The sequence below is a fragment of the Nicotiana tomentosiformis genome, chromosome 7 (genome assembly GCF_000390325.3).
Source record: "Nicotiana tomentosiformis chromosome 7, ASM39032v3, whole genome shotgun sequence".
NCBI classification, from domain to species: Eukaryota; Viridiplantae; Streptophyta; class Magnoliopsida; order Solanales; family Solanaceae; genus Nicotiana; species Nicotiana tomentosiformis.
This window is the reverse complement of record NC_090818.1, coordinates 81,464,531-81,488,963: the sequence shown is the minus strand read 5'-3', so window position 1 is coordinate 81,488,963 and position 24,433 is coordinate 81,464,531. Positions and strand designations below refer to the sequence as shown.

The 24,433-nt window shown below is 39.6% G+C and overlaps 1 long non-coding RNA gene across 1 annotated transcript in view; it reads right to left on the bottom strand.

Moving 5' to 3' along the window:
- Positions 1–520: 520 nt before the first annotated feature.
- The window catches only part of LOC138895154 (uncharacterized), a 68,500-nt gene continuing 44,587 nt past the window's right edge, over positions 521–24,433 (bottom strand). Inside the window, exon 2 of the long non-coding RNA XR_011409371.1 lies at positions 521–785. This is a non-coding gene — a long non-coding RNA (uncharacterized lncRNA). The remainder of the gene's footprint in view (positions 786–24,433) is intronic.

The window sequence follows — 24,433 nt, the reverse complement described above, 5'->3', positions numbered from 1 at the left end:
CCCTTCAGTTGGTAGAGTAAGTATAGGTGCTTTAATTAATAAAGATTTGAGCTTTTCAAAGCTCTCTTGGATTTGTCATCCTACACGAACTTGGCGTCCTTCCTCAAAAGTTTAGTCAAAGGAGAGGCTATAATGGAGAAGCCTTTGACAAACCTTCTATAGTATACCGCTAAGCCCAAGAAACTTCTTATTTCAGTTGGACATTTAGGTTTTTTCCATTCAACATGTTACATCCCACATTTCGTACATTAAAGTTTCGCCATAAGTTAATCGACGTAAGCTCGGAAAGTTTGTCAATTTGGGATAAAATACGGTCCTGTCACGATACAGGACCCAACCCGATGGGCCACGACGGGCACCCGGTACCTTACTCAACCGAGTACTAATGTTACATATCCTTCTTATCGTACTGTCATTGGCAAATGGGCCAAACGGGCCGTCATGGTTTAACCAGAATAAACATAAGAGAATACTCAATATAAGACGACCCAATCTGATATAAAAACTTATACATTTGACATACGGGCCTATAAGACCAAAATAACCACTCGTACACTGAACATAGGCCGACAAGACCATACAATCTTTTACGTACATGACATCTGTCTACAAGCCTCTAAGAATACATAATCATCATAAAGGTCAGGATAGAGTCCCGCCATACCAAACAACATACGTCTAAATCATACTAACAAAACAAGCAACTCCGGAGCAAATGGAGCACACCAACACCTTCTGCCGAGCTGATAGCCTACTTGGAGGACTCTCGACCTGTCTATCGGGACCTGCGGGCATGAAACGCAGTGTCCCCAGGCAAAAGGGACGTCAGTACAAATAATGTACCGAGTATGTAAGGAATAAAAATCAGTAATTAATAGACATGAGAGAAACATGGAGTAAAAGACTCGACATGTAAGTTAGAATAACTCTGTGAATCATTAATATTTACAACGTCATGCATATGTGTATAAATGTCATACCATGCTTAGGTATAAGCGTTCATAACATCATCAAGCCTCTGAGGTCATCCCATCATATCATCTCGGCCACTGTGGGTAAATCGTCAACGTATACCAGCTGATCAGGTGGTGGTGCGTATATAACGCCGTAACATTTTCTCATATCCCATATACATGTATATACATATATACGCGTATATAACGCCATATGGTCATGGGTCTATGTACATGTATAAATGAATGAAATGCATGAGAAGTACATCAATAAAACTTCTCGGAACGTCATAAGACCATTATATCTCTGATTAATATCATGAAGTAAACTTTGTCAACTTACGTATTTTCTGAGACCCATGAACATATGATAAAAGAATAGAACACATGGGGAATCAATAACATAAGCATCTGTAGTATTTCTATGAATAGAGTTATTTATGAAAGTTGTGCATTTGCTCGTTTTGTTTGAATCGTATGAATCATGCCAAAAAGGAAAGAAGGGATAACCTTAACATGGCTAAGCCGATTCTCTTGACAATCCCTCTAACTCACGTCTTTTGCGACGAAACACATAACAGCGGATCGAAGTAGGGAAAAATCTGTATGATGTTCTTGAGAAAGATTGTACCGTGCTCTCTTAGAATTGCAAATCTCGTTGCTATTACACTATATAACTTCGTGTGAAATTTTATTGAAGCTTCATCCGTCACTTGGCAGACCTCGCTTTCATTCATATGGCGAGACAACATTTCATTGTAAGTTTCAACACTAGTATACTGGATATAAAAGTGGCTTGCAATTCGACCAAGCTTAGTGAAATAAAAGTTCCCCCTTTTCTCATCAAAACGCATCATTTTTGCTTTATAAGAGCACGAGCATCACTTATAAAATCTCTTTGCTTTAAGCTTAATGAAAGATCTGCCATGACCTCATCCCATCTGATGCCATAGGCCAAAGGAATCATCTTCATCCTAATGCAAAGATAAGTGTAATCAAGCCAAGCACAAGCTTTTAATCCTTGGTGACGTGGGCCCCACTTTTGGGGTTTATTTTATCCAAATTGCCTACACATGCCACCTAACTATCAAGACCCAAAGAGTCACAATTACTTCAAGGCCTTGCTGCCACATTGGGAGATTTAATTCTTATCCAAATATTTTAATTAATTATCCACTAATCACTTGATTAACTCGTTAATCTCCCATTAACCAATTACCCACATAGTTAAGAATTATCTCAAAATACATTAAATACTACCAACCTTTAACATACCTTATACAACTTACTATAATGGTCATGTGGTACCTTGTATGGCACTAGTCCATAAATACGGGGTATTATAGCTTGGACCGTATTTTATCCCAAATTGCCAAACTTCGACGAAACTCATTTTCTTTGATTTGCTTACTCCCTCTCCTTCACAAATTTACTCATCACTTGTTTGAAATAACATAATGCCTATAATCTCAAAATAATCTCATTCCCGAATTTACGTCGGTTAACTTACGACGAAACTTTAACGTACGAAAATGCGGGATGTAACTTCTCATTTCCAAGATTTCATCAATTTATTTATGGCGTACTTTCACGTACGAAAACGTGGGGGTGTAACATCATCCCCCCCATTGGAACATTCGTCCTCGAATGTTGACTGATGCACTTATCATTATCATAACCCATAGCTCTTGCGAATACTTTAGTACTCCTCTTGTCATCTAGGCAACTGTTCTGTGAATGAATCCAAAATACCAGGGCATTCCCACCTTTAGGCCTCTTTCTCACACCACAACTCGTGGTCGAAATTATTCCAATCTTGTAACTGTTGCTATCTTTTATCATGCAGCCTGTACGATTTGTAAGTGCGCCTATGCGACTCTTCTCTCCTTTTTCTTCTAGCTTTTAGCCAATCTCTAGGCCTCACTTTGTAAACATATACACAAGTTTGACAAGCTGTCCCTCTGGGCGTCTATGGGTATACTGAAGTTCTTTGCTCGGTATTTTGTTGAACTTACGAATATTGTTATACCTTATTTCATAGCTCCGTTTATCCATCCGTATGACTTTACTGCATCTAGGTAGGTCATACTATACCATAACTCTTACTTCGATTTATCGTTACCGAGGTCGTTTGCTACCAAACTCCAGGTTACTCTCGTTGCTTATCCTATATGTTTAAATCTAAGTCCTTTAATGCTTCTTAATTACTGTCCATCTTAAGAATGATGGCCTAATCTCATCTCATACTTTTTAACTTTTATCCATCCATTGTTGATTCACCTCAATATTGATCTACATTCTACCACTGAAGACTTGAAACTTCTTACGTCATACATTGCCGCTAGGGCTCACGTCTCATCGGGGAACATCTGAAATGATTAGACTGATCCACCTGGGGCGATACCATACTTCCATAACCGTATTTTATAGCATCCCAATGTGACTCACCTTACATGGGTATTTTAATCTCATACAATTCATGAAATCCTCTTCAAGTCATTACTCAATTGAAGGCCCAAACGCCATCCTTTATCTATCACAATCACACCCTCATTCTACTACCAGGGCAGCATTCCATCTCTTCTAAATGCTACTAGTCTTAGACTCCTTTGAGTTTATTCGGCTATACTGAGTTTTCTATTACTTAAAGAAACCATCAGCTCTTCTTGTTTTCTTGGGCTTAATCCCGTGGACTCATCCATTTTCGTCACCTTCTCACTCGCCTTTTCTTATCCTTACTCCTGTCTTCCTAAAACCTTGTCGCTCTACCATACTTTAGCTTGCGACTTACACATATTCATTTATACTACTCGCAACCTTCCTTCAACTTGCTTGCACCATAGATTTCCTTGTGTTATTCTGGAACATAAAGCGAGACATCATATCGTCTATCTCTTTCATGACCTCATTTCCACATAGGTATAATTCATATTCACAACTTGAAGCTCTATTATAATACTTGCACCTCTAGCAGTGAGAGCTTTATACCGACTTTTTATAAAACTGGTACTCTTCTAATTGGCTTTATCGTAGAGCCGTTATAAAATATGGCTACTGCACTATTTCTCTTGTGCCTCTGATATTAAGAGTGATTCTGCAATGTTCTCAATTATGATGTCTATAATTTTCTGGGTCCAATAATCAGACTCCCGATTTACTTCGTTGATGTAACTCTTTAGTTCCTTCTTCCTTCTGATCAGCCTTTGTGTAGGCTTAAGCCATCTTCCGAACTACGACTCCTGGTATTAGTTATTACTTTAGTGTTTCATAGCCGCTATGGAATATCCGAGATACCATCATCTAATAATTCAATACCTTGTCTATGACCTGTACTCAATTCTTTCTTTTAACTTACACCAGAGTCTTCTATGACTGTATGATTGTCAACATATATGCTGTATGGATAATACTCCAAAATCTTGAGGGCGTTCATAACGTAATTATCTTTGGATCATTAATCGAATAATTTCTTTCAGTCCTTCTCAGCTTTCTTTAAACTTAGGCAATTACTTTTCCTGGTCTTTCTGCCCCTTGTTGTGTGCATACTTAGCTTATCTTAGTTCTCACGCATGCCGGAATTTTCGTACAACTCATACGATCTCGAATATTACTTTTGATTTTTACTTCCCGTTCATTAGCCACGGTAGGTGCCACTTTCTTATGGAGTGCATACAATGTTATAGTGAGACTGCTTTTACATGACCATTTCTTTTTCAAGTTACTATGTTTAGGTTGAGGCCTTCTTCCTTATTTCCTCAGCTAGTCTTTTGTTGTAGTACTTAGGGAGGATTCTCTGACTCTTGTAAAGCTGCGAGCTTATTACATCATATATTTGACGGAATTTTTGATGTTCTTCCTCGCCTATAATTATCCGTAGTTACTTATTTCCACGCCCTTGTGCTTGTAGGATTGCTCCTGAACTAAAGTTTTAACTATCTTCCCAGTGAGACTATCTTTTATTTCCATAACATTCATACAGTACCTTTAACTACCCCAACTCTTATCTGAATATTTCTCAAGGGTCACGATGTCGTATCTGCAAGACTGAATTCCCATGTTGTGGTTTACTATGTTTATCTTGCACAATCTGTTGATTTGTCTGTAACCTCTTATCTAGCCATAACCAGACTCTTCCTGAATCAACTACTAACTGCTCGTTGGTCCATTCTCATATTTGTATTCCGCGTAATCCCTCTTGGATCATTCCCTTTGTCTTAACTTACGTCTTGCACTGGCTCCTTATTTATAAATAACATCTCGGGTAGGAACCCTTACTTCCTTTCCTTGACATCGTATTTGCATAATATTCTGGAATCGTAGCATATAGGTAGGATTTGAATCAGTGCACTCTCATCTCTTTTCTCATTTTTATCACATTCTTCCTTTACCATTCCATAGTTACTAGAACCACTTAATTCTGACTTAATGCCACATCACTCCATATTCCCCCTTTTAGGGGAGTACTAATATTTAGTGCTACGATGATCTACGTATAGATGTTTTTACCTCTTCATCTTTGGCGTCTTTCCACATTATCGATGATCCTTACTCGCCTCGCGGTAATTCTTCTGAACCAAGGATAACAAAATTCCTTACTCACGAGGGTGAAACTTAGTGTAACTGGCACATACAGTCCCTTAAGCTTAAATTTGCTCACCTTGCTTGCTTTAGGGAAGCGTCTTCCTGAATGACCTTTAAAGGGTATTCTTCTGTCGTCCATTCTATTATCGCCGGGATGCAATCTCTGAAATTCATGATGCCGACTATTACTCGGTCCCTAGTTCATGTTTAGTTTATCTTGTTCATCTGTCCGTATTGATTTCTATTACTCTGGGGTCTAACTTTTCCTTTTGGTAATCGTGTTAGAGTCGCAAACTTATTTCTCGAAATGGGGATATGACTTATGGCCTATACTCCTTTGTTGTCTTAAGGCCCGTCACCTTACGTCTCTTCCCTTACTTAACTATAGATTCTGTAATATACTCTACCATTGTCATTCATGTATCACATCTTACTCATAATGCTTCATTAACTCTCTTCTTATTTCCCGCTAACATTTCTGTTTATCACTGTATTCTGAAAACTTTCGCAAGATATTCTTTTGCTTTTAGCTCCCCTTGATCTATCCACTAGCTCTTCGGGTTGCCTAACATTCTCTCTCTACTGGGGACGGGAGCCACACTAAGGTAATATTTATCCCTTTCAGGCTTCCAGTGTCTATCTTTATAGTACTCATATCTAGCTGTACTATTTTAGAGTGCACCATCTGGGTGTCTCACAAGGAGATCTATTAGCACCTTTGTAATATCCTTCGGAAATGTCAACAACTAACACAAACAATCCATTCACCATTTTGGGTTACTCTAACCCCAGTCGGATCCTGACATCCCGTCCTTTTCTTAAACTACACTTGTTAGGCCCCAATAGGGTATAACTGAGATGGGTGTGGCCAATTATACATACCACTGTTATTGTTGAAGGTAACTCAAAAGGCTTATATCCTCTGCCTGAATTGTAAATACTGATAATCTTCAGTTACTGGGCGTCTCGTACCCTTCTTCATCTTGCTTCTTTTACTTGTTGAAACTTGTATCTATCTTCTGAATCTCTCATTTCTTTATACCGTCTTAAGGCTCCTTATCAAGAAGCTTACACATCTTAGTACGCACATGATCTGCTGAAGACCTCACATTTACTCATCATGAGCATCATGCAAAATCGAGTTCCACTGACTCACTCTTCCACAGCTATATCTATTACCAACTGTCTTTCTGGATGTAGGCATCGTGGTATTATGAATAAGAAAAAGTTTAGAAAATTGAGTTCTTACAACTGAGCTCTTCCACACGATCTAGAGTAAGAAGAAAGAGTGACAGTCCTAAATGCCCTGTAGCCTCCTGCTTATAAGTGTGGTGCACAACACACCCATAAACAAGACTTTACTAGACACGGCTTATAGACTCCCTAGGACAGAACTACTCTGATATCACTTTTGTCACGACCCAACCCGATGGGCCACGACGGGCACCCGGTGCCTTACTCAACCGAGTACCAATGTTACATATCCTTCTTACCATATTGTCATTGGCAAATGGGCCTGTAACAGCCCCGAAAATTTTTTGAAGTACTTAAGTCTAAAGCCCGATAAAATTTGCAAAGAAAATAATGTTTCATGGTGCCAGACTAAGCTTACGTGTTTGAGGATTGTAGAAATTCTTCGCGGCGAGATTGCGAGCCGCGGCTCGGAATTTATGGGTTGAACAATGAACTGGAAAGTAAAGGAAGATTTTTGGCGGAAAAGCGCGTTTATGCGGTCCATTACGCGACCGCATAATTACTCTGCGGGCCGCATAATGGCCGCAAAAGTGAGCAGGAGAGGGCCATTCTGGAAGCAGCTATGCGGTCGACTATGAGACCGCATAACTGTTATATGGTGCATTATGCGACCGCATAACAGTTATGCGGACCGCATAGTGACCGCACACATAGACAAATTTTTGATCATTTTTGTAAGTAATTATGCGACCGATATGCGGTCCGCATATCCATTATGCGGTCGCATATGCGACCGCAGAACCGTTCCAGAGCTCCATTTTTGGGTTTTTAAAACCCCACCCTATTTCGTTAAATACACTCTTTGGGCCATTTTTGAACTATAATCTGATATTTTAGAGTGAGAGAGAGTGCCCTAGAGTGAGAAAGTGTTCTTCAATAATTGTTCTTCAATTCTTGCCCAACATTTGGAAGATTAAGAAAGGAAACTCACTAGGTCTTCATCCTAGAGTTAAGATTCTACACCCTAACTCTCACTTTCAAATTTTGTGTAGAATTGAATAATTAGCAAGATAATTTCTGGGCAGGAGGGTTGTTTATTTACATGCATGTGATATCAAGGGGTGTAGGAAGATTGTTGAACTAGGCATGGTAAATATTGGGTTGTGGGATGATGGAATTCTCCATAAAAGGGCCTTGAAACCTTATGCACACTTTGTGTTTGATAAAATGCTCAAATGAGCTAGAACTATGATCATCTTCCTAATTTTGGTTCAATTTGTTATATTTCTAAAATAGATTGAAGTTGCGAAGAATTCCGGAACATTTAGAGTGTAAGGAAGCTGAAGTGAGGTATGTTGGCAAAACTCTTCTTTAAGAATTGGAATTCCCAATATCCTTGTAAGTTCCGAGATGTTGATTATAAATGGAGTATTACGATAAGTTTTGTGATGAAGATATATGTTCAATTCGTGTTTCAAATGCTCTTATCATATTGCATTATAAATTGAGGATGTGTCCCAAACTATGGATTATGTATCCATATGTTATAATTTCTAGTCGTGATTTATGTGAAAGTTATTATGCCAAGTTGTGTAGAGATTGTGATTGTGATACACCTCCAGCCGCATACATTGGGGTGAGGCGGCATGACCGTTTTGTGTGGGGATTATGGTATTGTGGGACTGCACCTCCACCCGCTTACATTGGGATGAGGCGGTACGACCGCTTTGTGAATAGTTTTGGTATTGTTGTGGCACCACCACCCGCATACATTGAGGTGAGGCGGCATAGCCGCTTTGTGTTGGTATTGGTTTCATTGAAGCATTTCCACCCGCATACATTGGGGTGAGGCGGCAGGGCCGCTTGATTAGAGTTGTGGTATTGTACGTACACTTCCACCTACATACATCGGATGAGAAGGCGGGGCCGCTTAGTGTGAAGATGGTTACAGAGGATCTCATCTTAAATCCTCTAAATGTTATTGATAGCTTTTAATAAGCTTGCTATGGTTTAAACAGTTATCTATATTATTCTATTGCTGCATTAGTTCATCATATTCATCTTGTATTTCTGAATTCTTAAATTAGTGTTTAGTTTTCATACTAGTACTATTCTACGGTACTAACGTCCCTTTTGCCGGGGGCTCTGCATCTTTTAAATGGATGCAAGTTGTTCCACAACAGGAGATGTTGATCAGTGATAGCAGCACACCTTCTTCCTAGCTGACTTGGTGAGCCCCACTTCATCCCGGGGTCATGTATCTTTTGTTCTTTGTCTATTATGTTTGAGGTATAGTTGTGGCCTAGTTGCCGACATTATCATTGTACTCATCTTTATCTATAGAGGCTCCGCAGACATATTGTGGGTTGTATAATGATGTTGGGGAAGTCAAACTCATGTGTTGTGCTTGAATTACTATTTCCACTTCAGATTATGAAAAGTGTGTTTGGAATTGAGACTTTAAAATAAAGTAACTGATGGTAAGAAATTGGTATTGCAGACATGATCACTTTATTTGTTGATTAACGAAAACATATATATTCTCTCTATTCATGAATGAGTTTGGGTAGAAGAAAATCTAATAGACTTGCTCGGCCAGGTTCACACGGTTGAGCGCCGGTCGCACTCCTCGATTTTGGGGCGTGACAAACTTGGTATCAGAGCCTAAGGTTTTAAAGTATCCTAGGATGTCTCTGAGCCGTGTCTAGTAGAGTCCTTATTATCGGTGTGTTGTCGGCCATATCTATAATTAGGATGCTACATGGGCATTTAGGAATAATACCCTTCTTTCATGTTCTTGATCGTGCGATAAAGCTGGTTGTAAGATTGTTCCTCCTTTAACTCCTGCGTTGCTCTAATTTTCAGTACATGACACCTAAGAAGAAGGCAAGAACTGGCCAAAGAGACAATGTCATCCCAGGAGTGACAGTTGACCCTATAATTGATGATGCGAGTGAGCACCCGAGGAGTGAGAATATTCCTCCAGTTACTACACTGCCTGACTCTACTACAACTGATCAGACCGCACCTGTCCCTATACCTACAGAAGGTGCAACGGTTCCTCCAACTGATATTCCAGTTCCACCTCCAGCTCCAGCTTCCGATTATGGTGTGTCTGATATTGATATTAGGGGAGCCATACAAATGTTAACACAGATAGTGGCTTCTCAGGCCCAGAGATCGAGTGTTGGGCCTACTTCTTCCAGTCATCTAGGGGAATCTGCTAGTTCCAGGGTGAACAAGTTTCTTCAGTTAGATCCTCCAGTGTTTACGGGTACTGATCCCAAGGAGGACCCCCAGGACTTCATTGATGAGATGCACAAAACTCTCCGGGTTATGCATGCTACAGAGACTGAGGGAGTAGAGTTGGCCTCCTACTGCTTGAAAGGGGTGGCCTATTCTTGGTTTGATTTGTGGGAGGAATCCCGTGAGGAGGGAAGTCCTCCGGCAAGGTGGGATGAGTTCACAGATGCCTTTATGGATCATTTCTTGCCTGCCAAAACTAAGGCAGCTGGTGCCGCTGAGTTTGAAAGCTTGAAGCAGGGTAGTATGAATGTGTGGGAGTACCATTTGGAGTTTGCGCGCCTGTCCAAGTATGCTATTCACATGTTGCCCACTATGCAGGCTAGAGTACGCCGGTTTGTACAGGGCTTTAGCCCCTTGGTTATCAATGAGGCCTCTACAGCTGCCTTGAATTCTGATATGAACTATGGTAAGATAGTGGCATTTTCTCAAGCCACAGAGACCCGCAAATTGAAGAATAGAATGGAGCGTCAGAGTAGCAGCAAGGCCCGGTGCGCGGGCAACTTTGGTGGTTCTGTCACGCCCCAAACTCGGGGAGCGTGACCGGCGCTCACCCGAGAGAACCCAGTCGAGCAAGCCTGTTAGATTTCCTTCTACCCAAACTCATCCATGAATAAAGAGGAGATGTACTCCATTAATCAAATACTGAAAATTTTTTATTAACAACTTCCTTTTTATTCCCATTAGCAGTTTCATTCATAATTTCCAAAATATTACGAGTTTATAGAATTAATGAAAAATATGATTTCCAAATACCAACATTTCTAGTTCAATTCTTCAATATCAACCATAACCCACAACCTGTCTACGGAGCCTCTAAATACAATAGAAAAGTAATATGGAAATGCCGGCAACAAGGCCCCAGCTATACCTCAAAACACAGTACATGAGAAACAAAAGATACATGACCCCGAAATGAAATGGGACTCACCAAATCAGCTAAAATGAGTATACTGGTATAACTGATCAATGCCGCCTGCTGTAGAACCACCTGCATCCATTAAAGATGCAACGCCCCCGGCAAAAAGGACGTTAGTACTGTCGAATAACACTAGTATGTATAGCTAAAAGTCCTCTTTCAAAATAGAATGCCCATATAAGAAAAGGCAACACATAGAAACAGCAAGTCACAATCAACAATATTTAAATGTTCAGTTAAAATATAATAATTTTCAAAATACAAACTTCATATACAATTTTGGTTGGGAGATCATTAGCACCGATATACCACCGCCTTTGTTAGCACGGAGTCCGATCATGCCCGATCGGCTAGGCCATCTCCCCACGGACAATGTGGTTTGACAGGTGATACGAAAGAAAGTTGTTATCAAGAGTAGTACCATCATGTACGCAACATGGCGTCTGATCTCCACCCGATCAGCTAGGCCGCCTTCCCACATATGCCATGCGAGTTGACTTTTCCAATCCACAAAGGTTCCAGTTTCATCCCAATTAAGGGGAATAATATCACAATTTCCCAGAGGTTCCAATTTCATCCCAAATAAGGGGAATAATCCCAATCCACCCCTACACCTGCACGTGTAGTTTCAGGTGTAGGCCTTATGACCCACCCTTCCTCGATATTTCTAATGATGCTCCCAAAAACATTTTTGATTTGATTTGCAGATAGAAATATCATAAATACAATTGTACTCACCTCAAAATCTTTCACATTGTATAAATTCTCATTAGTATTTTCAGTCATTCACAACGACAATATTTCCTTGGCTCATTAGGCCATTCACAAGATTCTTTATTCCTGGCACGATTGCCATATTTCATATTCCACACTTTTACCTCTTTCAATTTCAAAGATCACCATCAAATATCAACATATAGAATATTTCAGAAATCATATACTTCAAATCCATTTGAAATGGGAACTTCAAATACAAATGGTTTCTTCCCAAAGAATGAGGCATACCAACCAACAATATAAACACACATGAAAAATCATAAACAATCAATATACCATTTATTATTGCAATACTCTTCCCTAGAAATTACAATGTACAATTTCAACACATGAGTATATAGAACTCGAATCACACTGGATATATTTACAAAGCAAAGCATTAGTTAAAGCAGCCACTGATGGGCATGATTGAGTATAAAAGCTCTTAGGCAAATTCTATTTTTCCAAATCACTTTTAGAACGGTGGAGTCGAGGCTCATTTCATATTCTTTATCGCATCCTCTAAAATCATATGCACTACTAGCCACAACATAACTTAAATTCTTGGCACGTTGGCCACACTCTATTTCTTCAATCCACTTATTTTATTTTCAAGCATCTTTAAAGATTATCAACAACAAGACACTTTCAATCAAGTCTTTAGGCACACATATGAGCAATTATGAGTCTTAAGCATATCGAGTTTTTCTCGCCCAATTGGTATACTAGCTCTCATTTAAAACACGACTCAAAGCCACAACATTTTAATACGCAAACCATACTTTGAACATCTATCTTTCGACATAAGGCTCATTCGAAATAAACAAGTTTATAGGGAATAACCCGGAATATAGAAGTTAGGAATCTTGAGCCAATCATACTTGATCTTACGGAAACATTATGGATATCTATTCTAAGAGAGAAAGTTTAGCCAACATACCTTGCTTTGAGCTTTCCTTAAATTACTACAATGTTCCGGAAATTCTAGCAATCCCAATCTATTTTGAGACATAACAAAATTGAACCATTATTAGGAAGATATTCATGATCTCAGCTCATTTGAGCATTTTATCAAACACTAGATGTGTAAATCTAACTACAAGGTTCTTCTACAAGATTTCCTTCACTCTTGTCACGCCCCAAAATCGAGGAGCGCGACCGGCGCTCAACCGAGTGAACCCGACCGAGCAAGCCTATTAGATTCCTTCTACCCAAACTCATTCATGAATAAAGAGAATATATGTTTTCCTTAATTAAACAATAAAGTGGTCATGTCTGCAATTACCAATTTCTTACCATAAGTTTCACCATTTTTAAAGTCTCAAATGGACAAGTAATACAACCACGACATAGCATAATTTGTCTTTCCCAGCACCAATACACAACCCACACTATGTCTATGGAGCCTCTATAGATAAAGAAGAGTACAATGATAATGCCGGCAACAAGGCCTCGGCTATACCTCAAATAGAATACACAAAGAACAAAAGATACATGACCCCGGGATGAAGTGGGGCTCACCAAGTCAGCTGAGAAGAAGGTGTGCTGCTATCACTGATCAATATCTCCTGCTGTGGAACCACCTGCATCCATTTAAAGATGCAGCGCCCCCGGCAAAAGAGATGTTAGTACCGTCAAATAGTACCAGTATGAAAACTAAACACCAATTTAAGAATTTAGAAATACAAGATAATTATGATGAACCAGTGCGGCAATAGAATAATATAGATAACCGTCTCAACCATAGAAAGCTTATTAAAAGCTATTAACAACATTTATAGGATTTAAGATGAGATCCTCTATAACCATCTTCACACAAAGCGGCCCCGCTGCCTCACCCGATGTATGCAGGTGGAGGTGTACGTACAATACCACAACTCAAATCAAGCGGCCCTGCCGCCTCACCTCAATGTATATGGGTGGATGTATAACCACAATACCAAGAACCTACACAAAGCGGCTATGCTACCTCACCCCAATGTATGCAGGTGGAAATGCATCAACGATACCAATACCAACACAAAACGACTATGCCGCCTCACCCCAATGTATACGGGTGGTGGTGCCACAACAATACCAAAACCATACACAAAGCGGTCGTACCGCCTCACCCCAATGTAAGCGGGTGGAGGTGCAGTCCCACAATATCATAATCCCTACACAAAGCGGTCATGTCACCTCACCCCAATATATATGCGGGTGGAGGTGTGTCACTATCACAATCTCTATACCATAATCCCCACACAAAGAGGTCATGCCGCCTCACCCCAATGTATGCGGGTGGAGGTGTATCACAATCGCAATCTCTACACAACTTGGCATAATAACTTTCATATAAATCACGAGTAGAAGTTATAACATGTGGATACGTAATCCATAGTTTGGGACACATCCCCAGTTAATAATGCAATATGATAAGAGCATTTGAAATACAAATTGAACATATATCTTCATCACAAAACTTATCAGAATACTCGATTTATAATCAACATCTCGGAACTTACAAAGATAATGAGAATTCCAATTCTTAAAGAAGAGTTTAACGAACATACCTCAATTGAGCTTCCTTAAACTCTAAATCGTTCCGGAATTCTTAGCAACTTCAATCTATTTTAGAAATATAACAAATTGGACCACAATTAGGAAGATGATTATGGTTCTAGCTCATTTGAGCATTTTATCAAACACTAGGTGTGCATTAAGGTTTCAAGGCCTTTTTATGGAGGATTCCATCATCCCACAACCCCATCTTTACCATTTATAGCTCAACAATCTTCCTACATCCTTTGATAACACATGCATGTAAGATAACCAATCCTCTTGCCCAGAAATTATCTTTCTTATTATCCATTTCTACACAAAATTCGAAATTGAGGGTTAGGGTGTAGAATCTTACCTCTAGGATGAAGACCTAGTGAGTTTCCCTTCTTAATCTTCCAAAACTTGGGCAAGAATTGTAGAACAAGTATTGGAGAATAACTTCTCACTCTAGGGCACCCTCTCTCACTTTAAAATGTCAGATAATAGGTCAAAAATGACCCAAAGAGTGTATTTAATGAAATAGGGTCGGGTTTTAAAAAACCAAAAATGGAGCTCCGGAACAAGGTATGCGATCGCATAACCGATAGGCGGACCGCATATCGGTCGCATAGTTGGTTACAAAGTAGCCAAAAGAACTGTCTGTGTATGCGGTCACTATGCGGTCCGCATAACCGTTATGCGGTCGCATAATGCACCGCATAACAGTTATGCGGTCACATAGCCGACCGCATAATTGCTTCCAATTGACCCAATTAACTTCCTCACTCTGCGGCCATTATACGGTCCGCAGAGTGATTCTGCGGTCGCATAATGGACCGCAGAAATGCACTTTTCTGCCAAAAATATTTCTTTACTTTCCGGTACATTGTTCAACCCAAAAAGCCGAGCCACGGCGCAAGCTCGCCGCAAAGAATTTCTACAATCCTCAAACACGTAAGCCTAGTCCGACACCATGAAACATTATTTTCTTTGCAAAATTTACCGGGCTTACCACTTAAGTACTTCGAAATTTTCTGGGGTGTTACACTTCACAATCCAATCTTTACTTATTTGAGCTCAACAATCTTCCCACAAACCTTATTAGTACAAGAATGTATATATAATACTCATATACCCAATAATCATACTCCAAATCAACCATCTTTTACCCAAATTTGAAATTGGAAAACTAGGGTATGGAACCTTACCTCTTAGATGAAGATCTTGTGATTAGCTTCCTTGATTCTTGAAGATTGGTGCAAGATTGGATGATTATAATGTTAGGTTCCCTCATTCTCTCTCTAAAATGCTCTTACCTCTCTCTAAAACCCTCAGAAAAATACCCCAAAATAAGCCCCAAAGCCTATTTATCAAAATGGGGTCGAGTTATGAAAAGAGGAAAATTAACCCTCCGAATTCAACTATGCGGTCGCACAATGGACAACATAATTGGTGTGCGGGTCACACAATTCGGTACCCAGAACTGGGCTGTTCTGGTCCATTCTACGACCAGTTTGCGGTCACATAACCATTTTGCGATCGCATAATGGTCGCATAATTGGTCGCAAAATCGCATTCCGGCAGCCTTTGGTAATTTGGTCATAACTTTTTGTAGGAATGTCCAAATGACGAACGATTTGAAGCGTTGGAAACTAGACTCAAAGAGATTTAATTTTATTGGTAATACACCATATAAATCTTCCTATCAAGAGAGGTATGATCGTTTGAAGTTAGGTCTTGTGCGAACTCACTTGAAACTTTATTCCATCATAAATATTTCAACTTGACTTAGCCATGGGGATCTTCTTAGACCATAAACCATTATTAATGCACCTCATACATATATTATCATGATCAATTGATATCATTCATATAATAGTCCTTGTCTACATATAAAATAATATAATTAGCGCACATCGACTTTCTTAATAGCGCTTAAGTACTTTAAAATTTTCCGGGGTGTTACGTTCTCCCCCACTTAAGAACATTCGTCCTCGAATGTTTTATAAGTCCCTTCTAAGAATAGATTTACCATCATTTTACCTCCAACCATTATATATAGACACTTATGACTACATCGGTCTTATACATCCTTTCCAAAATTTCAACTTACTTATGGACCTTAAGATTTGGCTATCTTTACAAATTCTTAAAAATTTCGACATAGTTTCCCCTGTAACTGGGCCTATCCACCTGTCAGAGAATCTCATAAATCAATCCTAACAATATATCCATTACTTAACAATGCATCACAGTATATATCAACAACACCTATCTCAACATTAGGGCATTACATTAACAAAAGTGGTATCTTTACATGAAATGTACACACTTAAACCATAATGCATAGAAGGTACGTTTTTGAACCACAACCATTTGGCTCTACAAACAAGTGAGAATATTTTCTTTCCTCAACATTTTCGGCCTACGAGGTGATCTCCTGGACTCACAGACTTAGCCATAGCACTTGACGGAGGCAATCTTAACTTCCAGACTTATCTAATAAGGATAGCAAATAGTTGCTCCTCATAATCCAATTGTCCATTAACTTCACCTTCTTAGACATAGACACATGAAACACCGGGTACACGGAGAACAATATTAGGGAAACATCATACTCATAGTTTGGCCTATTTCCTTTCAAGATTTCATAAGGCCTAATGTGACTACACATACCTTACTTTCCTTAACAATTCACCCAATATATTCATAGAGAAAATCTTGAGAATAACCCGTTCACTTTCTTCAACTCTAAATCACTACGCCGAATATCTAAACTAAACCTTTGGCGACCTCCAACAATTACTCTAAGATGTGCTAGCTTTAATATTACCATAAAACTTCCTATCCAATATGTTTGTTCACTAGATGACGCTTCTTCTTTGACATGTTTGACCCTTCAACCCCCATAGGTTACTATAAATATGAACAATAAGGTTCGAGATTGGGCTGGAATTGTTTTCAAGATTCCATCAATGTGCTGAGCAAAGCATCTCAGGAGGTTATACCCTAAGAGATATGAATGTTACTACCAATAGTGCTGACATGGTTAATCATTGTGATGACATCATTGATTCGACAAATGAGGCATAGAGTTGCCTAGTAGGCATTGATAATGTAGGGAAAATGTTCATGATTCTGAGATTTAAAAGAAATGAGTCATGAAAAGGACAACAATAATTGTTTCATTTCATATGTGCCTTGTTCGGAAATAGTAGGCCTCAAAGAGAAATAGTTAAGTACGTGACACCATTCGTCTCCTGGAGTGTAGGAAAATCCATTTAACTCGGAATGAGAATATTCTAGCACCCTGAATGTGAAATGAGTTTCAAAATACATGAAGTTGCATTATGCTCGTAACATTAACTAGCACAAGAAATCTATGCCCCAAGCCCACGAGGATGAAAAAAAGTTGAACACTTGTGAGATTATTATCATTCTCACAACTTAAGCTTTGCCAATAGTTGATCCTATGTGAGAGGACTAGGGATAGGACGAATTTGTCTTTTAATTCAATATGCTCTCATGTTACTAAACGGTGAAAAGGATTCATGATAATATACACAGGAACAAAGTGATTGTTCAAACCATAGGAGTCACATACACCGAAGAGAAAAAGAGTGGCTCAAGAAAGATCTCAACATTAGGATGCTTTACATTGGATTTGATACCAGATAGGTAAACTTTATGACTGTGCATGCATAAGCACAAGTGAGCAGATGTTATCCATTTGAATCAAAACGTTTTGTAAGAAATTTATCGGGTATAGTCCCTTGTTGAGAATTTAAGGAAGCAAGTGGGAAGTATTAATCCTAGAGTTATAACTCAATTCAAGGACATAATTATAGAGCTCAGTTCCATAAGAGGTCGTAAATAAGAGAATTTGTGATAGAGTGGATTCACAAATAATGCGTCTCGTTCAAAGAGTAGATACATGAAATGTTTTGTGATTCAACGTTTTGGTTAAGATTATATTTATGTAGGCCTCTTCAATATGGATGTACATATACAACAAGGAAAATAATGAGGTGTTCATAATAATGTACTAAGGAGTGACTTACTTGATGACTTTAGATTGACAGTGCAGTACCTTAATTAATATCCCTCTACTCCACATCCAAAATATACATTAGTACCATAGTGACATACACCCAAATGACATCTCATACACTTCACACAACGAGGATTAGGCCCGTTAAACTGACTCACCCCACCGACCTAATATTTACCCTTTTTTGCATAAGTCATAAGAATCCCTCTTATCTTTCCTCCAAGCATTCACGGCGGGAGTAACAATCTCTGTAACAGTTTGCTCTATGGGTCTTTGGAATTCCCCAATCCTACCACCCCTAACACGCTTCTGAGCATACTCACAACATGATGAAAAAAATGTTCTCGCCTGCATATAGGGCAGACATGGCTAGGTGTACCCAACCTAGGGCATTTGTTCTTCTTGTGCCCCCTCTTTCCACAACCATAACATATTTCAAGAGTCTTTCAACACATCCCCAAATGGCTTTTCTTACAAATCAAACATTCCGGCTTATTGGTACAAACAGCCCTCTTTCGTTTCTTAGGTGCTCTTACCACATGATCCGGTGGCACGATAACATTAATAGGGACAAGGACACTTCCCTTAACAACTGGTTCTTTCAATACCTCCTCGCTGCCTCGAAACCGTGGGTTACTCATATGGAAAATAAGACATGACGGGGAATTTAGCTTCCTACCTTGAGCTATAACGCACGAACTGGAGTATCAAAGAAGTGTGAAATTCCTAAATGTCCAAGTAGCCTCCTCATTATAGATGTGGTCGACAACACATCGATAAGAAGGACTCTACTAGACACGGCTCAGAGACATCCCAAGACACTTTAAAACCATAGGCTCTGATACCAAGTTTGTCATGCCCCAAACTCGGGGAGCGCGACCGGTGCTCAACCGAGAGAACTCGGGCGATCAAGCCTGTTAGATTTCCTTCTACCCAAACTCATCCATGAATAAAGGGAAGATTTACTCCATTAATCAAACACTGAACAAATTTTATTAACAACTTCCTTTTTATTCCCATCAGCAGCTTCATTCATAATTTCCAAAATATTACGAGTTTATAGAATTAATGAAAACCATGATTTCCAAATACCAACATTTCTAGTTCAATTCCCCAACATCAACCACAACCCACAACCTGTCTACGGAGCCTCTGAATACAATAGAAGAGTAATATGGAAATGCCGGCAACAAGGCCCCGGCTATACCTCAAAACACAGTACATGAGAAACAAAAGATATATGACCCCGAAATGAAATGGGGCTCACCAAATCAGCTGAAAAGAGTGTACTGCTATAACTGATCAATGTCGCCTGCTGAAGAACCACCTGCATCCATTAAAGATGCAGCGCCCCCGGCAAAAGGGATGTTAGTACTGTCAACTAACACTAGTATGTATAGCTAAAAGTCCTCTTTCAAAATAGAATGCCTATATAAGAAAAGGCAACACATAGAAACAGCAAGTCACAATCAACAATATTCAAATGTTCAGTTAAAACATAATAATTTTAAAAATACGAACTTCATATACAATTTTGGTTGGGAGATCATTAGTGTCACGCCCCAAAACCGAGGAGCGCGACCGGTGCTCAACCGAGTGAACCCGACTGAGCAAGCCTGTTAGATTTCATTCTACCCAAACTCATCCACAAATGGAGATAATACATATTTTCATTAATTAGAGAAAATGGTGTTCACGTCTACAATACCAATTCATTTCCAATAGCTTCATCATTTTTAAAGTCTCAATGGACAAGTAATACAACCACAACATAACATATTTTGTCTTCCCTAGCACCAATACCCAACCTACACTATGTCTACAGATCCTCTATAGATAAAGATGAGTATAATGATAATGTCGGCAACAAGGCCCCGGCTATACCTCAAACAGAATACACAAAGAACAAAAGATACATGACCCGGGATGAAGTGGGGCTCACCAAGTCAGTTGGGAAGAAGGTGTGCTGCTATCACTGATCAATATCTCCTGCTGTGGAACCACCTGAATCTATTTAAAGATGCAACACCCCCGGCAAAAGGGACGTTAGTACCGTCGAATAGTACTAGTATGAAAACTAAACACTAATTTAAGAATTCAGAAATACAATAAAAATATGATGAACCAGTGCAGCAATAGAATAATATAGATAATCGTTTAAACCATAGCAAGCTTATTTAAAGCTATCAATAACATTTATAGGATTTAAGATGAGATCCTCTGTAACCATCTTCACACAAAGCGGCCCCTCCGCCTCACCCAATATATGCAGGTGGAGGTGTACGTACAATACCACAACTCTAATCAAGCAGCCCTACCGCCTCACCCCAATATATGCGGGTGGATGTATAACCACATTACCAAGTACCTACACAAAGCGGCTATGCCGCCTCACCCCAATGTATGCGGGTGGAAATGCATCAACGATACCAATACCAACACAAGCGGCTATGCCACCTCACCCCAATGTATGTGGATGGTGGTGCCACAACAATACCAAAACTATACACAAAGCAGCAGTACCGCCTCACCCCAATGTAAGAGGGTGGAGGTGCAGTCCCACAATACCATAATCCCTACACAAAGCGGTCATGCCGCCTCACCCCAATATATATGCCGGTGGAGGTGTATCACAATCACAATCTCTATACCATAATCCCCACACAAAGCGGTCGTGCCGCCACACCCCAATGTATGTGGGTAGAGGTGTATCACAATCACAATCTCTACACAACTTGGCATAATAACTTTTACATAAATCACGACTAGAAATTATAACATGTGGATACATAATCCATAGTTTGGGACACATCCTCAGTTAATAATGCATTATGATAAGAGCATTTGAAATACGAATTGAACATATATCTTCATCACAAAACTTATCGGAATATTCGATTTATAATCAACATCTCGGAACTTACAAGGATATTGGAAATTCCAATTCTTAAAGAAGAGTTTAGCCAACATACCTCACTTCAGCTTCCTTACACTCTAAATGTTCCGGAATTCTTAGCAACTTCAATCTATTTTAGAAATATAATAAATTGAACCAAAATTAGGAAGATGATCATGGTTCTAGCTCATTTGAGCATTTTATCAAACACAAGGTGTGCATAAGGTTTCAAGGCCCTTTTTATGGAGGATTCCATCATCCCACAACCCAATCTTTACCATTTTTAGCTCAACAGTCTTACTACCCCCTTTGATAACACATGCATGCAAAATAAACAACCCTCCTGCCCAGAAATTGTCTTGCTAATTATCCATTTCTACACAAAATTCGAAATTGAGGGTTAGGGTGTAGAATCTTACCTCTAGGATGAAGACCTAGTGAGTTTCCCTTCTTAATCTTCCAAAACATGAGCAAGAATTGAAGAACAATTTTTGAAGAACTCCTTCTCACTCTAGGGCACCCTCTCTCACTCTAAAATATCAGATTGTAGCTCAAAAATAGCCCAAAGAGTGTATTTAACGAAATAGAGTCGGGTTTTAAAAACCCATAAATGGAGCTCCGAAACGGTTCTGCGTTCGCATATGCGACCGCATAACGGATATGCGGACCGCTAAATGGTCGCATAATTACAGACCAAATGACAAAACAAATCTGCCTATGTATGCGGTCACTATGCGGTCTGCATAACTGTTATGCGATCGCATACTGCACCGCATAACAGTTATGCGGTCACACAATCAACTGCATAATTGCCCCCAGACTGGCCCTTCTCCTGCTCACTTTTGCGGCCATTATGCGGCCCGCAGAGCGATTCTGCGGTCGCATAATGGACCCCCAAATTACAATTTTCCGCCAAAAACTTTCCTTTTCATTCCCGTGCATTGTTCAACTTAAAACGTTCGAGCCACGAAACATCATTTTCTTTTGCAAAATTCTGCGGGGCCTTACATTCTCCCCCACTTAGGATCATTCGTCCTCGAATGAGGGTCAAAACATGTTATTAGCATCTTATGCAACTCAGTTTTCATACCATATATCAGCAACCCCAAATTTGACTAACTCACTAAATTTCCAAACATTTCGCCAGAGTTTCCCTTGTAACTAGGCCTATCCACCTGTCAGAGGGCCCCAGAAACATATCCTAACAGCATATACATAATCCAACGACGTAACATAATACAAAATAACACCAACTGTGGTCTCACAAGCAATATATTTCTGGAAAAAGGAACACCCTTAATGCCAATTGTACAAATGATACAAAATTCATAGAAAGCAACTCTTAGAATATTTTTCGTAGATCACAACTTTATAAATACATGGCTATTCAAACAAATAAGGATAATTTTTCTTCATTTCTTCCTTGGCCTCCCAAGTAGCCTCTTCAACCTGTTGGTTTTGCCATAGCACTTTTACGGATGTAATTTCTTTATTTCTCATTTTCGGACTTGCCGATCAATAATAGATACTGGAATCTCTTCATAAGTCAATTCTTCATTAACCTCAATAGTCCCAATCGGAACAATGACTGTCGGGTCTCTAACTACTTTCTTTAACATAGACACAAGAAACACCGGGTGTACTAATGACATCTCAGGTGGTAGCTCAAGCTTGTACCCTACCTCACCGATCCTCTGAATGATTTTGTATGGTCCGACATACCTCGGACTCAATTTCCCTTTCTTACCAAATTGCATTACACCCTTCATGGGGGAAACTTTCAAGAATACCCAATCATCTTCTTTGAACTCTAAATCCCTACGACGAATATCGGAATAGGATTTCAGACGACTCTGAGCGGTCTTCAACCTCTCTTTTATGATTTAACGTTTTCCATAGCCTGATGCACAAGGTCTAGCCCTATAAACTCTACTTCCCCAATTTCGAATCACCCAATGGGAGATCTACATCTCCTACCATATAAAGCCTCGAACGGTGCCATTTGAATGCTAGCACGATAGCTATTGTTGTATGCAAATTCTATGAGTGGTAAATGATCATCCCAACTACCTTTGAAGTCTAGAACAACACGCAACATATCCTCAACATCTGAATAGTCCGCTCTGCCTGCCTGTCAGTCTACGGGTGAAAGGTTGTACTAAGATTCACTTGAGTACCCAAACCTTGTTGAAATTTCTTCCAAAATTTAGCAGTGAATTGTGCTCCCCGATCAGAAATGATGGAAACTGGGGTGCCATGCAACTTGACTATTTCTTTGATATACAATTGAGCATACTGCTCCGCTGTGTCGGTAGACTTTATCAGCAAAAAGTGTGCTGATTTCGTGAGTTGATCCACAATCACCCAAATTGAGTCAAACTTGCACGGAGTGCGCGGTAATCCTACCACAAAGTCCATATTAATCATTTCCCACTTCCACATTGGAATTTCTATGTTCTGTGCCAACCCACCGGGCCTTTGGTGTTCGGCCTTCACTTGCTGACAATTTGGACATCTTGCTACAAAATGCGCCACATTCCTCTTCATATCATTCCACCAATAGACTTCCTTAAGATCATGATACATTTTCGTAGAACCTGGGTGCACGGAATACCTAGAAGTGTGAGCTTCAGTCATAATTCCTTCCCGGAGACCATCCACATTTGGAACACAGAGTCGCCTTTGGTACCTTAGTGTACCATCATCCATGCCAAGAGAAAAGGACATGGTCTTATGTTTATGAATCCCCTCTTTCAACTACATAAACAATGGATCATTGTATTTCTTCTCTTTGACTTCCACAACAAGCGATGATTCAACCCTATTTTGTACAATTACCCCTCCTTCACTAGAGTCCGCAAGACGAAGTCCCAAACTAGCCAATAGGTGAACTTCCTTGGCTAATGGCCTCTGATATGACTCCAAGTGAGCCAAACTACCCATAGATTTTCGGCTAAGAGCATCAGCCACAACATTGGCCTTTCTCGAATGATATAGAATATCAATGTCGTAGTCCTTGAGTAACTCAAGCCATCTTCTCTGCCTCAGATTCAATTCCTTCTGCTTGAAAATATATTGAAGGCTCTTATGGTCCGTGAATATATCAACATGCGCCCCATATAAATAATGACGCCAAATTTTCAATGCAAATACCACTACCGCAAGTTCTAAATCATGTGTTGGATAGTTCTTCTCATGATTCTTTAGTTGCCTAGACGCATAAGCTATCACCTTCCCATGTTGCATTAATTCACACCCAA